The following is an 18,325-nucleotide window of genomic DNA, read 5'->3' as shown; positions in this document are numbered from 1 at the left end:
GCACTCACACTCAATGGGTACCCGCGCTCACTGGGGGTGTGTACAGAATCCGGAGGGACTCCTACAGCCTAAGCGCCATAATCTGCATTGACAACTCACGTGCTATAATATCCTGCACGGACAATTCACGTGCCATAATATCCTTACCGCACCGACAGGCCCTCGGCCTTACTTAGTCCTCAACCTCTCAAGTCTCTCGGGCTCTCAGGAATCACAAAGATCAGCCCAAATAAAGATAACATAGTATATCACCAAATATCCAGAAAGACTGAGGTATAGTACGCAAGAAAAATTATGACTGAGTATAAGACAACAATTAGCAAATAATTAAACAAGTACGCGACCTCTACGGGTCTCAACAATACTATAGCATAGCCTAAGCATGATTTCTTACATGATTTATAGTCAAATTTCTTCAACTCACAGAGATCATATAGCTAACAATAAATTATTCAACTTTACAGTTTTCCGGGACGGACCAAGTCACAATCCCCTCGGTGCACGCCCACACGCCCGTCACCTAGCATGTGCGCCACCTCCAAAATAATCACATGATACCAAAACTCGGGGTTTCATACCCTCAAGACCAGATTTATAATTGTTACTTACCTCAACCCGTGTAATTCTTTATTCCGCTATGCTCTTTCCACGAGAATTGATCTTCGAAAGCCTCTTATCTAGCCACAATTAATTCGATTCAGTCAATACCAATTATTGTAATTAATTCCATAAGGAAATACTATTTTTTCCAATAAAATCCGAAATTAACTCAAAAATTTTCCGTAGAGCCCACGTCTCGGCACCTGACAAAAGTGATAGAATATGAACGCTCATCCAACCACGAGTCCAACCATACAAATTTCACCAAAATCTGACACCAACTCGACCCTTAAATCTTTAGTTAAAGCCTACGAAGATTTCTACCATTTTCAAACCAATCCTTACCCATTTGAACTTAACAATCCTTCCACAACCTTATTGGTATGTATACATAATACTCTTACACCCAAGAATCATATTATTAATTACCCATATTTACTCAAAACCTGAAATTGAAGAATTGAGGAAAGAAATTCTTACTTCTTTGAAACCCTAGCAAGATCTTTGTGAAATCTTCAAACCTTGAACAAGAATTGATGGATAAATGACTAAGTCTTCACTTTCTCTCTCTAAAATGCTCTCACCTCTCTCTAAAATATCATATGAAAACCCTTCAAAATGACCCCCAATATTATTTTATAAGAATGTGGTCGGGTTTATAATACCAGAAAAATGAAACTCCGGAACAGGTTCTGCGGTCGCATATGCGACCGCATATCGGTCGCATAATCGGTGTTCAATACTGACAAACATCTGTCTGTGTATGTGGTCACTATGCGACCCGCATACCTGTTCCGCTGTCGCATAGTGACCGTAGAACAGTTATGTGGTCGCATAGTCAACCGCAAATTTCATCCAAACTGGCCATCTTCTGCCTCACTTCTACGTCCATTATGCGGCCCGCAGAGTGATTATGCGGTCGTATAATGGACCGTAGAAATATGTTTTTCCGCCAAAAAATTTTCTTTACTTTTCGGTGCATTGTTCAACCCAAAAAGTCCGAGCCGCGACGAGCTTTTTCTACAACCTTTGTACTAATTGATCTACCTCGACACCACACAACCTTAATTTCCTTAGCAAAAATTCTCTGGGTCACTACACATACGTCAACATCCGGTCAACCTTTTCAACTAAATTTCTAACATGAAAATTAATTCTTCCAAGCTAACTCTGAAATACCTTAAAAGTTAAAACCGATAATTTACACAAGTCATATACCTCGTAGGAAATTATTCAAGTCTTTAAATAGTTGAAAAGAGTGTGAATGCTCAAAATGACCGGTTGGGTCGTTACATTACGATAATACATGGATCGGAACATTATCATCTTTATTACAACGTGAAAGAAAATTAGACTTCTACTCTTAATTTCTATAATAAAACATGAATAGTTTTTACAGTGTGAAAAAAAATTAGAGACTCCTACTTTTAATTTAATTTCAACTTTAAAACATAAACATTTTACACAATATGACAATCTATAAGCAACATGAAAAAGAAAAAGAAAAGAAATGAAAGAAAGCATGTCTACTTTTTTTACTGCAGTAGTAATTTCTAGCAGAAAAACAAATGAAATGTCTTTTTACTTTGTTCAGACAGAGAAGGTAATTGATAACAGAAATTCTTCTGCTATTGTTGCGGCAACGACGATAGCCTCGTCAAGCCGGACTGCTGTTCCACCGGCAGAGAAATCGGAGAAATTTTTCGGAGCCAACTTTAAAGGATGGAAGCAAAGGGTGTTCTTCTTATGATTGTTGCGGACATGCCGGACAACAAAATATTTATGATTGTTGAGGCGTGGAAGCAGGCAGATTTTCTTTGCAAAGGCTATATCTTAAGCGCTTTAGAGGTTGACTTGTACAATGTCTACAGTACTATGAATACTTTGAAATAATTATGGGACACACTTGAGAAGAAGTACAAGACTGAAGATGCATGCTTGAAGAAGTTTGTGGTTGCCAAGTTTCTAGACTATAAAATGATAGACAACAAAACTGTTGGAACCCAAGTTCAGGAGCTTCAACTTATTTTTCATGACCTTATTGCTGAAGGTATGGTCGTGAATGAAGCATTTCAAGTGGCTGCAATGATTGAAAAATTGCCTCCTTCGTGGAGAGATTTCAAGAACTATCTTAAGCACAAGCGCAAAGAAATGAAGTTGGAAGATCTTGTGATTCGTCTCAAGATTGAGGAAGACAACAAAACAACCGAGAAGAAGTCTCGTGGAAATTCAACGATCATGGGAGCTAATATCGTTGAGGAGAATGCTCCAAAAAGTAAGAAGAGAAAGAGGTCTTCTGGATAGACTAAGGAGCAGAACAAAAAGAAATTCAAGGACAGCTGCTACAATTGTGGAAAAATCGGTCACAAAGCCCCTGATTGTCGTCTCCCGAAAAAGTATAAGAAGAAGGGACAGGCCAACATAGTGGAGAAGAATGATGACATTGATGATCTGTGTGCAATGCTTTCGGAATGCAACCTAGTTGGAAATCCGAAGGAGTGGTGGATTGACTCTGGAGCCACTCGACATGTTTGTGCCGTCAAGGAAGCATTTGCGACTTACTCTACTGTTGGTCTCGAAGAAGGGGTTTCCATGGGAAATACTGCAACAAACAAGATTGAAGGTTATGAGAAGATATTCCTGAAGATGACTTCCGGCAAGGTGTTAACGCTCAACAATGTTCTTCATGTTCCTACTATTAGGAAGAATTTAGTTTCTACTTCTTTACTTGTTAAGAATGGATTCAAATGTGTATTTGTTTCTGATAAAGTTGTTGTAAGCAAGAATGAAATGTATGTTGGAAAGGGCTACCTCACAGAGGGTCTCATCAAACTAAATGTAATGGTTGTTGGCAGTATGAATAAAATTTCAGCTTCTTCTTATTTATTGGAGTCAAATGATTTATGGCATATTCGTTTAGGACATGTCAATTACAAAACCTTGTGGAAGTTAATTAATTTAGAAGTATTGCCTAAATTCGAGTGTAATAAATCAAAATGTCAAATATGTGTTGAGTCTAAGTTTGTAAAACATCCTTATAAGTCCATTGAAAGGAATTCAAATCCTTTATACCTAATTCATACTGACATTTGTGATATGACGTCGACACCATCTTGAGGTGGGAAAAAGTATTTTATTACTTTTATTGACGATTGCACTCGATATTGTTATGTTTATTTGCTTAATAGTAAGGATAAAGCAATTGAAGCATTTAAGCAATACAAGAATGAAGTGGAGAATCAATTGAATAAAAAGATCAAAATGATTAGAAGGGGTGGAGAATATGAATCTCCGTTTGCAAGAATATGTTCGGAATATGGAATTATCCATCAAACTACTGCACCTTACACACCTCAATCCAATGGAATTGCGAAAAAGAAAAATCGGATATTAAAGGAAATGATGAATTCTTTATTAATAAATTCCGGATTACCGTAGAGTTTGTGGGGCGAAGCTATCCTTACAGCTAACCGAATACTCAACAGAGTACCCCATAGCAAAACGCAATCTATTCCATATGAAAAATGGAAAGGAAGAAACCCCAACTTGAAATATTTCAAAGTGTGGGGGTGTATAGCAAATGTACAAGTTCTTTTACCTAAAAGGGTTAAAATCGGACCAAAAACTGTTGATTGTGTTTTCATTGGATATTCTACAAATAGTAAAGCATGTCGGTTTTTGGTTCATAAATCCGATAATCCCAAAATTCATGTTAATACGGTAATGGAATCAGATAATGCTGAATTCTTTGAAAGCATCTATCAGTATAAAACTGAATATGAGTCGTTAAGTGAAAATCCTAAACGACCTCGGGAAGAACCAAAGGAAAATACTCCAAGTATAGAAAATCCAAGGCGTAGCAAACATCAAAGACCTTTGGACCAGATTTTGTGACATTCTTGTTTGAAAATGAGCCTCAAACTTTTAAAGAAGCTATATCATCTTCTGATTCAGCGTTTTGGAAAGAGGCAGTCAATAGTGAGATTCAATCAATTTTGAATAAGCATACATGGGAATTGGTAGATCTTCCTCCGGGAAATAAGCCTTTAGGTTCGAAATGGATCTTTAAACGGAAAGTGAAAGATGATGGCACTATTGACAAATATAAGGCAAGACTTATTGTCAAAGGTTATAGACAAAAGGAAGGCCTTGATTACTTTGACACTTACTTGCCAGTAACGAGGATAACATCTATTAGGGTGTTAGTGGCACTAGCGGCTGTGTATGGTCTTGAAATCTATCAAATGGATGTTAAAACAGCTTTCTTAAATGGAGAATTAGAGGAAGAGATTTACATGGAACAACCTGAGGGTTTTTGGTTCCTGGTAAAGAAAGAAAAGTGTGCAAACTTGTTAAGTCTCTTTATGGACTTAAAAAAGCACCCAAACAATGGCATGCCAAATTTGACCAGACAATGTTGGAAAGTGGGTTTAAAATCAACGAGTGCGACAAATGTGTTTACATTAAAAACACTCCAGGTCATGAAGTCATTGTTTGTTTATATGTTGATGACATGTTGATAATAAGCAAAAACATGGCAGATATAAATGCTACTAAACGCATGTTGTCTAGCAAATTCGATATGAAAGACTTAGGAGTTGCTAATGTGATCTTAGGAATCAGAATTCACAAGACTTCACAAGGTCTAGCATTATCACAGTCTCACTACATTGAAAAGGTACTTGACAAGTTCAAGTATTTGGATTTCAAAATTGCCAAGACTCCAATTGACGTGAGTTATGCACTTCAAAAGAATGAAGGTGAAAGTGACTCATAACTGGACTATGCAAGAGTATTGGGAAGTTTGATGTATATCATGAATTGTACGCGACCAGATATAGCATGTGCTATTATTAAACTGAGTCGGTTTACAAGTAATCCCAATCACATACATTGGATGGCAATGAAATGAGTTTTGGGGTATCTCAAACATACTCAAAATTACGTTTTGCATTATAACAAATATCTCTCCGTGATCGAGGGATATAGTGATGCAAATTGGATCACTGGATCATCTGAATTTAAATCCACGAGTGGATATGTTTTCACAATTGGGGGTGGAGCAGTGTCTTGAAAATCATTCAAACAAACATGCATCGCCCGTTCTACAATGGAATCTGAGTTTATAGCTTTAGATAAGGCCGGTGAAGAAGCTAAATGGCTCCGAAATTTCTTGGAAGATATTCCATTTTGGCCCAAACCTTTGGCAGCTATTTGTATACATTGTGATAGTCAAGCGGCAATAGGCAGGGCAGGGAGCGTTATGTATAACGAAAAATCTCGTCATATACGACGGAGACACAATACCGTTAGACAACTACTCTCTAGTGGTGTTATCATAATTGACTACGTAAAGTCAAGAGATAATGTGTCGGATCCACTTACAAAAGGCCTATCTAGAGAGGCAGTTGAAAGATCATCAGAGGGAATGGGGTTAAGGTCTAGGACAAGTCATCATAGCGGTAACTCTACCTAGCAAACTGGAGATCCCACGAGCTAGGTTCAAAGAGATCAAACAAAGTTATGAATGACGGTTCAACATTGTCAAATAACTCAACCTATTCTCGTGATGAAGATAATGTTTAGAAATCGAGGTAAAGCATTAAGGCTTTTTGATGAGTCAACAAAGCTTAAAGGTTTTTTAATATTGCTAAGTCTGGCAGGATATGACCCGATAGTGTGTCTATAGGATTACACGTTTAGATATCACCTATGTGAGTGTGAAGTGAAATCTGCTTCAAGGGGAATGAAAGTAAAGGCCCATTCTCTAACCACTCATGAAACCAAGCGGTGTTCATGGCTGAAACGAACACAACCGTGAGAACCATAGATGGTTAATGATTGATTGTATAACTTATGTTGTCTAGGTATACAACAAAGCTCGACGGTTCAAAGATATCAAATTTACCGATTGATCGAGTATATCCGATATAAGTTCACTACGGAAAGTTCAAAGGGAAACCTACTTATACAGATGCAATTAATTCTTGCAAGTAAAACACACACGCGTCCATGCATTCCTTTATTTTATAGCCATTCCCCATTCATGTGGGGGATTGTTGGGATTTTAAGCTTGTGTAGCTTAAAGAGGGTGAATGAGAAATGGAGGAAAAATAAAATATTTGAGTTTCCCTCCTTGGCAAAGGCACATTGTCCCATATTGGAGGAAGAAAAGGCTTTTGATGGGTATATATATAATTGCTCTTCTTCTAGCTCTTAAAGAGTTAAGAAGAAGGCAAGCCTCGCGCCGTCGTCGTCATCGCTCGCTTGGCTCGGCTTCATTCAGATTCGGATTCGGATTCGGATTTGATCAAAGATCAATTGATTGATTAATCTTTTTGGACAAAATTTCTTTCAATTATTTAATTAATTAATTAAATAATTAACGAAAAATTCAATCTGAAATAACCCATGACCCGCGACCCGGTCCGGTCAGGCCCGTTTTCTTTTACGGATTATTTTAAATCCATTTTTTCGCAATATTTCAAACAACCTGTTCCAACAGCCATGGCTGTTTCTGAAAGGTTGCAAACCTTTTCAGAAACAATGCCAGCAACTTTATAAATATACTTTGAATCTCAGAATCTTTCCTTACTAAATTTTCTGATCTTCCTCTTCTTCTTCTTCTGCACAAAAATTCCAGTGTGTTTTACAACCTTCGAGTGGCTCGCTGTTCATCGGCGTTTTTGGTACCAACACTCCGGTGAGTTAAATCGTTCTATCCTGGGAAGATATATTCCAACACCTCGGGTACTTGAGGGGAATAATTTTCTTAAGGACACACTGTGTATTCAGTGGGCTCGATTTATTCCTATACTGTTTTTTCAGAATTTATTTCGTTAAATAAGTATTACTAACTTTCTGTTTTGTTTATATATTTCAGAAAGTTTAATTGTTTAATTGTTTATTACAGCAATCTAGATTTATAACATACTATACATGATTAAAAGAAATTAATGATGGCTAGTTACTCTAAATTCAGTAAATAAACAAAATCCATGTTCGAATTTTTGGCACCAAATAAAATTAGTTTACATGCCAATTAATAGGTGTAAAATATGGTTTTATATAGCATTACATACTTAAAGAGTCACGTCCAAAATGCGTTGGAAACTTTTAAATATTAGGACTTCCTACATTATTCAAATAAAGAAGAATTTAATAAATAAAATTTTAGGTTAATTTCAAAGTAGTTAATATTACAAAAAGTTACAAAAAAAATATTAAAATTTTGCTTATTATATCTAGGGTTAATAATAAATAACCCTATATAACAATGAATAAGGCTTATTCGCCGGGGAGAAAAGAATTATACCTATATCAACATCGTACTCTCTAACCAGTTCACTAGATTTATTATATAAGCAAGAACGACGTTTAAAAAAATGAGGCATAACGATCGCTTTTTTATCCTTTAAAAATAGATTTTATACTACACAAAATAGTTATTTAATTATTTTTTTATATTTAGAACTTAAAAATTCATTAAAATTTGGTTATTAAATCTTTCCTTATTTAAATTATGTACCTAAAATTTAGGATTTTAGAACCAATTACAATTTTATACTAACTAAATCATTAAAAAGTCAACTATTTGAGACGTTAGTACAAAAATTGAATACGTCTTTTTGCAGTTATTCTATATAGAAATATTTTTTAACATTTATGAATAACTTTTTTGAAGAACAATTTTACTTACACTTAATATTTTCTATAAATTACATTAATACTCTGATTATGTGGTAAATTCATGTAGGACTAATACTAAAAACTACTAAATATATAGGCAAATTCTACTCTCTTTTTAAAATTTTGTCTTCTTTATTCAATCTATATTATTATAAAAGCATGAAATTTCAAAACTAAATTGATTGACCTTTTTATTATTTAAAAATAAATGTCATATCGGATAAAATTATCATTTGATTAGTATTTTCTAATATTTAGGACATTAAAACCAACTAAAGTTTTGACTATTATATCTTTCCTTATTTGAACTATATATAAATTTCTAATATTTAGGAATTTACCCTACCAAAATAAGTTATGTAAGTCTAGTAAAATTATTTTCAAAAGAATTTATAAATTTAAAAATTATTTCTTTTTGAACAATAATAATCCAACTGAAAGTCAATTGTAGAAGAAAAAGACACAAACTTAAAGAAAATTGTACAAAAATCATGCTTAAGAGCTCATGATTATTTTGAGATTGATAATGTCTGTTGCCGACTCAAGCGATTCTTTTTTAAGAAAATATTAATAGAATTTTCGTAGTTTGTTCTACTATCAATAAATCCATTTAGCATATAGCTATTGCATGTATGTGATGATCCAAAATGTCATCTTTAATTTAAACATTTATTTTTGTGTTCTAAGACCTCAAAAAGCACTATTTATCATTCCTCGACTTGCGGATGCAACCCGTAAATTTTTCCAGAAAGTTTTTATGTGAAAAATATTGATTAAAATGTGAAATGGAGCTTCAAAACTTATTTGAGTTGACTTCGATCAACGTTTTGAGCAAACGGGCCCGGATCAGTATTTTGACAGTTCTGGTAGGTCCGTATCGTGATTTGAGACTTGAGCGTATGTCCGGAATCGAATTCGGAGGTCCCTACCTCGAATTATCGCCATTTAACAGAAACAAAAAATCTAAAGGCTAAAGATTTTCAAAGTTTGACCGTGAATTTGATCTTATCGATATCAAACTTGGGTTGAGATTCTGAGAGTTAGAATAGCCGTGTTATGTCATTTATGACTTGTGCGATAAATTTGAAATCATTCCGGATTCATTTAATCCGTTTTGGCACGGGTTTAGTAATGTGAAAAGTTTGAAACTCATAAGTCCGAATCGAGGAGTGAATTTGTAACGACCCGGCCAGTCGTTTTAAAAGTTGTAGCCCCGTTCCCTTATTTACTGCTCATTCTGTGCTTTATAACTGTTATGTAACTTGTCGGGGTAGTCGATTCGGGTCCATAGAGATTTTAGAGTGAATTGGAACACTTAGTTCCAAAGTTTAAAACTTAAGTTGAAACGGTTGGCTGGATGTCGACCTATGTGCAAACGATCCCGGAATAGAATTTTGATGATTTCAATAGCTCCGTATGGTAATTTTGGACTTAGGAGCATGTTCGAAATTTTATTTGGAAGTTTGTAGTTAAATTAGGATTGAAATAGCTAAAATAAGAATTTAAGTTTGGAAGTTTGACAGGGGAGTTGACTTTTTGATATCAGGGTCGGAATCAAGTTTCGAAAATTTTCATAGCTCTGTTATGTCCTTTATGACTTGTGTACAAAATATAAGGTCAATCAGACTTGATATAATAGGTTTCGGCATCGAATGTAAAAGTTAGAGTTTCTAAGTTTCATTAAGCTTGAATTGGGGTATGATTCGTGATTTTTGCGTTGTTTGATGTGATTGGAAGTTTCGACTAAGTTCGTATGATGTTTTAGGACTTGTTGGTGTATTTGGTTGAAGTCCCAAGGGCCTCGGGTGAGTTTCGGATGGTTAACGGATCAAAAGTTGGACTTAAATAGCTGCTGCAATTTCTTCTGCTGGAAATGCAGAAATCGAAGCCCAAAAAATCGAACCCAGGATCGAAGCCCAGAAGTCGAGCCCAGGGTCGAAGGCCAGGATCGAGGGTCAGGATCGAAGCCAGGATCGAGGGGCATGATCGAAGGCCAGAATCGAGGGCCATGATCGAAGTCCAGGATCGAGGGCCAGGATCGATGCCCAGGATCAAAGGTCAAGATCGAGGCTCGGGATCGAGGGCCATGATTGAGGGCCATGATCGAAACCTTGATCGAGGGCTAAGATCGAGGCAGGTTCGAGGACTGCCTGGACATAATTATAAAATACGGGATTTCATCCCCTGTGCCATTTTTGACGAATTGGAGCTTGAGGAGAGACGATTTTTGATAGATTTTCAAGAAAAAATATTTGGGTAAGTGATTCTAACTCGGATTTGGTCAATATACAAGAATATATCATTATTTTCACCATTTAATTAGTGTATTGAGATGGAAATTTGAGAAAATTTTAGAAATCTCATAGAAATGAATTTTTGAGATTTCGGTGTCGATTCAGAGTCAGATTTGAGTGAAACTGGTATGGTTGGACTCGTAATTGAATGAATTGTCGGATTTTGTGAGTTTTTTGGATTCCAAGACGTGGGACCCACATGCAATTTTTGAGCGAATTTCGGATTTTATTGAAAACTGTAGTATTTTCTTATGAAATTGATTCCTATAATTTTTTGTTGGCTGTATCAAATTATTTTGGCTAGATTCGAGCAATTCAGAGCCGGATATTCGTGGAAAAGGCATTCTTACCGATTGATTGAGCTTGATTCGAGGTAAGTGAGCTGTCTAACCTTGTGTGGGGGAAATTTCCCCTAGGATTGGTATTGATGTGATAATTGTAATGTGATGAAAGTCGTGTACACGAGGTGACGAGTGTGTACACGGGCTAAATATGAAACATTATATATTTTTTAAAATTGTGTAGATCATTGTTGCATATTAATTAAATTATTAAATCTTGTTATATTCTCCATCACTGATCTAATTTATATACTTTAAATTTTCTTGACTTTCTCCTGCTAATTGTTTTTACCTGTTTAGCTGAAACTTGATTTTTTTTATTCCTTGCATTATTTGAAGGTGGAATTTCTTTAATTTAAATATTATTAATATGGAGAATTTGATATTTTAAATTTGGAACTGAGGCAACGTATTAAAAAATTTAAAATACTATTTTTGTTGAGTTATTTATTCCCGGATATTTTGTGAGATTTTGTATTCATTGTGATTGAGCCGTGAGCTCCCTGTTGTGAAACATATTGTTGATGTTGATTATTTTGGCAAATTGAATTATTTGGGCACTTGAGGTGCAAATTGTGATATTGATACGCATGCGGTGGTATAATGTCACGACCCAAAATCCCTGAAAGGTCGTGATGGCACCGGACACTACTGTCAGGCAAGCCAACACCAATAATTTGTAAATTCTCATTTTAATATTTCTGAAATCATAAATTTCCTTCAATTAAATAATAAATGATGAACTTTGCAGAGTAAATAATAAGGTTTTTCGCAAATTTCAATACTGAATAATCCAATAATCATCGCAAAATCCGGTATCACAAGAGTATGAGCATTCACTAGGGAACAAAATAAAATACAATAATTGTCCGGAATACAACTTTGGACAGAAGAAAATACAAATACTCTGAAGGAGATTCTGTTGGTTGCGGAGCGTCGTATAGAATGCAGCTCACCTAAGTCCCCGCCATAATCACGCCTCTACGCCCACAAGGCCGCTAAACATGTGTGTACCTGCACAAAATGTTCAACAGGTGTAGTATGAGTACGTAAATCAACGCGTATCAAGTAAGTATCCCGCCTAACGTCGAAAAAGTAGTGACGAAGGGTCGACTTGGACACTTACTATGGGCTATAATTAATATACCAATGATATGATGAATTATGGATTTTATGAGGCTACAGTAAACACAATAACATGAGGCAGGGAAATAATTCTCTTGTTAATAGGGGATTTCCAAATTTATTTTCATCTTTTTAACAATTTATATCTCCGGCCAATGATGCCATATCAATTATCAATAATTCCAAATCAATCAATTAAGTCATGCGCAAATCATGCCGATGTCGTATGGCCCGATCCAATAAATATTTAAATTGTGCACTACCAGAGGGTCAAATGGCGCGAACCATAGATGCATCTATTTACTACCGAGGCGCTCGGCCCGATCCACAAACAACAATTTTTTTTCAAGAAAATACAAGTTTCTCATTTACAGTCAAGTATCTCATACAAACCTTCAAGTAAGTGAATTTAACCTTATACAATTCTTTTATCAATTTCTATCATGACTAAGTGATTATATTATCAAGTGAGGGCACAAACATTCCAAGTATAGCATGATACGGGTCCTAAACTACCCGGACAATAGCATAATAGTAGCTGCGTACGGACTCTCATCACCTCGTACGTACGTAGCCCCCACAATTAGGTACAAACATTAATTCAATTAACCTATGGGGTTAATTCCCTCTTACATAGTTAGAAAGAAGACTTACCTTGCTCCGAAGTTTCATAACTGGCTCCCAGGCCATTCAATCAACTAAACTCGACGCCCAATGCTCTAAAACTAGTCAATAAGTAAGCAAATCCATAAATATATACTCTAATATTCATTATAATCCTATTTACAATAATTTCCAACTCCGTTCGAAAAGTCGATAAAATCACCCTCGGCCCCACGTGCCCGGATTCCAAAAATTTTCAAAGATAATTATTACCCATAGCCTTATGAACTCAAATATAGGATTTATTCCCAATTCCATGCCCAAATTTCGTGGAAAAAATCCAAAATACCAAGTTTTAGGTCTTTCGTTTAAATCTTAAATTTCTACTAGTTTTCATATCTAAATTCGTATATAAACCTTGTATTTAGCTTGAAATAGGTGAAAATCACTTGCCTTTATATAGAGGATGAAGATGGAGCTCCAAAAATCGCTCCAATACCGGCTCACATGGAGGAAATGAAGTGCAAATGAGCCAAAACTTCGATTTTAAAAGAACACTGTCTAGGTCTTTCCCCTTCGCGATCGCGGAAATCCATTCGCGATCGCGAAAGCCAATCAACAGCTGCCTAAAAGAGACCCTTTCACGAACGCGATGCCCAAAACACGATCACATTACTCATCCCTTCCACTTTCGCGATCGCGAACACCTTTATGTGATTGCATAGAACAACCTTCACCAAACGGGCCAGCCCCATTAACAGAGCGCATTCGCTATAGCCCCTCCGCGAACGCGAATAACCTCCAGCTCGACCCTCCGCGAACGCGAACCATTATACGTGATTGCGTAGATTAAAAATCCTACTAGTCCACTTAACCTTTTGCGATCGCGGAAGAGGAAACCAGATGCCCAGAAACCAGCAATTCCTCAAAGTACAATATCCGTCCGAACTCAATTCGAGGCACACCCGAGGCCCTCGGGACCTCAACCAATTATGCCAACACGTTCCAAAACACATTACGAACTTAGTCGAGCCTTCAAATCACATCAAATAACATCAAAATAATGGATCGCAACTCAATTCAAGCTTTATGAACTTTAAAATTTCAACTTCTACATTCGATGCCGAAACCTATCAAATCACGTCCGATTGACCTCAAATTTTGCACACAAGTCACATTTGACATTATGGACCTACTCCAACTTCCGGAATCTGAATCCGACCCCGATATCAAAAAGTCCACTTCCGGTCAAACTTCTCAAACACCTTCAAATTTTCAACTTTTGCCAAATGGCCCCAAAATGACCTACGGACCTCCGAATCCACTTCTGGATGCGCTCCCAATACCAGAATCACTATGTGGATCTATTCCCAGACTCGGAATCCCAAATGGACACCATAACATTGAAATCTACTTCAACCCAAATTTATGAAATTCTTCTAAAAATGCCAACTTCCATAATAGGTGTCGAAACGTTTTCGGGTCATCCAAAATTCGACCCGGACATACGCCCAAGTCCAAAAATCCAAGGTCCTGTTGGAACCTTCAAATCCCGATTCCAAGGTCGTTTACTCAAAAATCCAATCTTAGTCAATTCTTCCAACTTAAAGCTTCCGAAATGAGAATTCTCTTTCCAAATCAACTCTGAACTCTCCGAATTTCAATTCTGACCACGCGTACAAGTCATAATACCTGAAGTGAAGCTACTCATGGCCTCAAACTATTGAACGACGTGCTAGGGCTCAAAACGACAGGTCGGGTCATTACATTCTCTCCCACTTAAACATATGTTCTTCCTCGAACGTGCTAAGAACTGCTCTGGAGTTGTCTGAAATCCCTAGTCAACACCTCGTGCACTCACATGTGCTATCACAACTCAGTTGAGCACATTAGCTCGTGCTAATATGAAGATTTTCCCTTTTACTTAGCCCATTAAGGCTTAAATCCCAATTCCAACATATGGATTTGTCTGCCAGGTCTGCTTCCATCATACGAACACCGACAATCTCTATACGATGCACCAATACATGGTTACATACCTTTGCCGGATCCACACTACGCACTGCATAACTTACATGACCCATAACATCCTCTGATAACAATAGCCTTAATCTCACGAATCTGATGCTCACAATGCACTTCATGACATATATAGGTCTTGTTTTAACTCTGGCAATACCACCACGGCGGAAGAGGCGTGTAGAAATTCATAACCAACTGCCAAGTCAACAAATCATTGAACCTCTCCTCTTGACTAGAACCATCACCCCATTATGAACCGATTAATGGTATTTGCTTCTTTAATATGCTTCATATAATCTGATCGCACTGATCCCAGGTCCAAAAATCTCGTCTCACCCAGTATAAGTTGCCCAGGCAATAAGCCACCTCAGGCACTGCTAAAATTCGCATATGATGCCATAATGTGCCAATAAGCTACAAAGCCGAACGTGATACCTAAGGAAAATGAACTCTAGAAAGGATTACTCAACCCGCGTAACTAATTAAACAACTTAAAAGGCGTTATGAACCTTCCTCAGGAAATGAGAAACAAAACACACAAGAACAGATATAAGGAACTGTACTCGACATCACACTGTTGTGGCGCGCAACCCGATCCAAACAACATGCTTGTGGCGGCGTGCCACCCGATCCACACATAAAATCTATATAAGGAAATACTTAACGATCTAGAATGTTCATTATTACAAAATACCCGAATATCGGCCATGAGCACGCTAAGTGCATAATACCATCCCTGGGGAGATAGATAATTCCATACGCTACAAAAGTCAAGCACAAATAAGGTGCGATATATGATCTGAATCTCGAGAGCCATCCTTCTCACACAACATCGTCGCTACGCGGAACCTCAGCACATGTGAAATTTATCAAGCCGTTTCATAATTCACACGGCATGATATAGTATTGCATGAAATAGCCGACGACGAATCGACATCCAACATCTGAATACTCCTCCATAAGGAGCATTATGCTGAAATGAACACACCCAGCCTGATACAGAGCCCATATTCTTATTTAAATCCTTTCATGGACCTCAAGATGCTTCTGATTGCACCGTACTAGGCTAATAACCTTTCAAGGGTCGATAATAACCCCTTTTCCCATAACACATAAGAATAGCTGCCAAGTCCAGAACAAACATTCTCAGTTCACAACCAAATAAACCGAGCGCCATTCAGGCATAAATTCTCAGATTAACGATAGTACCACAACCTCCATGATCGGTTTCCATCTTTAATCATTTAAATGACTACCTATCACACTTATACAATCTTTTCGTAGGACACGCTCCCCCGACCTTCCTCACTAGATAACGAGTCTGCACATTCATACTACCGGCCGCACCAATGCTGTAAAGCAATTCAAGAATCCACATTCAGTATGCCAAGCCTCTTCACACCAGACACCGATCTCAGGTGACGCCAAAAATAATGACAGCTGACTCTAACCATTTGAGTCTTTTCTTGCTCATCCGAGCTCTTGACATTCTTGTCGACACCAAACTGCAACCTTGATCCTCAACTTTCAAATCCCATGCCGATCACTGCACTTAATCATGCCAATGTGCAAGAGTACAGGAATTTAATCTTAACTTCCGGACTACTAATAGGGTAAATACTTCATCACATAGAAACCTTTTACTTAAATCATTCCAAGAGAACCATTGCAACACACGATTGAATCCTTATATCCGCAGAAAATACCAACCTCAAGTAGTGGTCTAAACCACCATAACCCTTCTGGGATCCATCTGCACATAACATGCCATAATACTCGAAAGCCTCCAAATAAGATCAGTTACGGCGACCGTCAAACCTCGCACGTACCGTCACAAATCACATGAATAACCCAACACACTAAGAGAGTTGATCATCGCCATCATTATGCCGATTCAACCATTGCTAACCGACCCGACTCTTTCTAATTTACCCTGGACTTGGCTTAAGAATAATAATAGCTCCATTTCAAACATGGCAAACTCAATCTGCACTCGTCCTGAGTGACCCCATCTCACGAGACCACATTGTCCTCAAAACCCACGAACCATCTCACACCCTCCATGTGCGCACATCCACATCTTCAACTGGTACACCCATTCTGATATTTCCTTTACGATTCTGAAGTTATTTTCTCCCATTCTTCCATTGATACACCACATACCGAAGATAACATAGAATATTCCAAGCCACTTTTCATAATCCACTGCAAAAGCTCAATACTTAACCATACTACTGGCTCGAAATCCTTAGGCACCGCACTTAAATTTTGAATCTACTAGGACCATTGTTAAGAGTCACCCACTCTGACTTGGTCTCGAACATAATCGAACTCCAAGTCTCCTCTAGCACATGAACGCCCTCTCAAAGAAGCACCCGGCTGAATCATTTTCCTTATACACCACTTCCACACGAAGCCTAGACTATGAGTCTTCCCCAAACCTGAACACGAATCGAGTAAATCGAAATCTACCTCTGTAGTACTTGGATCGATAGATCGCTACCAACTTTAAACCTTTACGTAAATCATCTTTCTCGAGCCATCAATACCAGGAATGCTGATTCGATCCTGAACCTCTGTACACTGTGACCTTTGACAGTCGCTTTCCCGATACCATTTATAATTCTCTGCCCCGAGGCGAATTGAAGGAAACCATAACACCGGTGAACTTAACACACTATAACCAATCAAGGACGATGACGCCACCTTACAGGCGAGGATTCTACCACAGTCGAAAATATCGAGTCCCGCTACTCCATCAACCCAAGTCTGAACATTCTTAGTTCGATTGCCTTTCCTCAGTCGGAAGTAAAATATCGAATCTCTGAATCATGCACTGAGTAAACCTCATTTCAAGTCATTCACTGCCCCAAGACATAGGCAAGCATCCTACCATCACATCAATACTGTGCGATAACCACTCATGGGCATCATAGCAACCTCTACATAGCCTCAAAGCTCTCAGAAGTACAACTACTGAGCTAAAATGACAGAACATCCTTCCACAAGGAGACTACAATAGCCCAATCAACTACGCAGGGAGAAACATTCCGCACCACATATGTAGTACCATTACAATTCCTCAATTCCCGATTTATAACCAGCGCTTCACGTCGCATAAGATTGAATGGGAAATAAATGAAGACATAAGCCTCAAAGGAATCAAATCGCACGATGAGGAATCAAGAAGGGAAGTTCTCCTAACTGTCCTGTAGCCTCTCGAAGATAAGTACAAACGTCTCTGTACCGATCCACAAGACTCTACTAGACTCGCTCATGACTCGTGAGACCTACATGAACCTAGCACTCTGAAGGATACTCTGTTGGTTGCGGAGCGTCGTACAAAATACAGCTCACCTAAATCCCCGCCATAGTCGCGCCTCTACGCCCACAAGGTCGCTAAACATGTGTGTACCTGCACAAAATGTGCAGGAGGTGTAGTACGAGTACGGAAATCAATGCGTACCCAGTAAGTATCCCGCCTAACCTCAAAGAAGTAGTGACGAGGGGTCGACTCGGACACTTACTATGGGCTATAAGTAATATACCAATGATATGATGAATTATGGATTTTATGAGGCAACAATAAACACAATAACATGAGGCAGGTAAATAATTCTCTTTTTAATAGGGGATTTCCAAATTTATTTT

This window comes from Nicotiana tabacum, chromosome 4 (genome assembly GCF_000715075.1).
Source record: "Nicotiana tabacum cultivar K326 chromosome 4, ASM71507v2, whole genome shotgun sequence".
Taxonomy (NCBI): Eukaryota; Viridiplantae; Streptophyta; class Magnoliopsida; order Solanales; family Solanaceae; genus Nicotiana; species Nicotiana tabacum.
Note: the sequence above shows the minus strand (reverse complement) of the source record.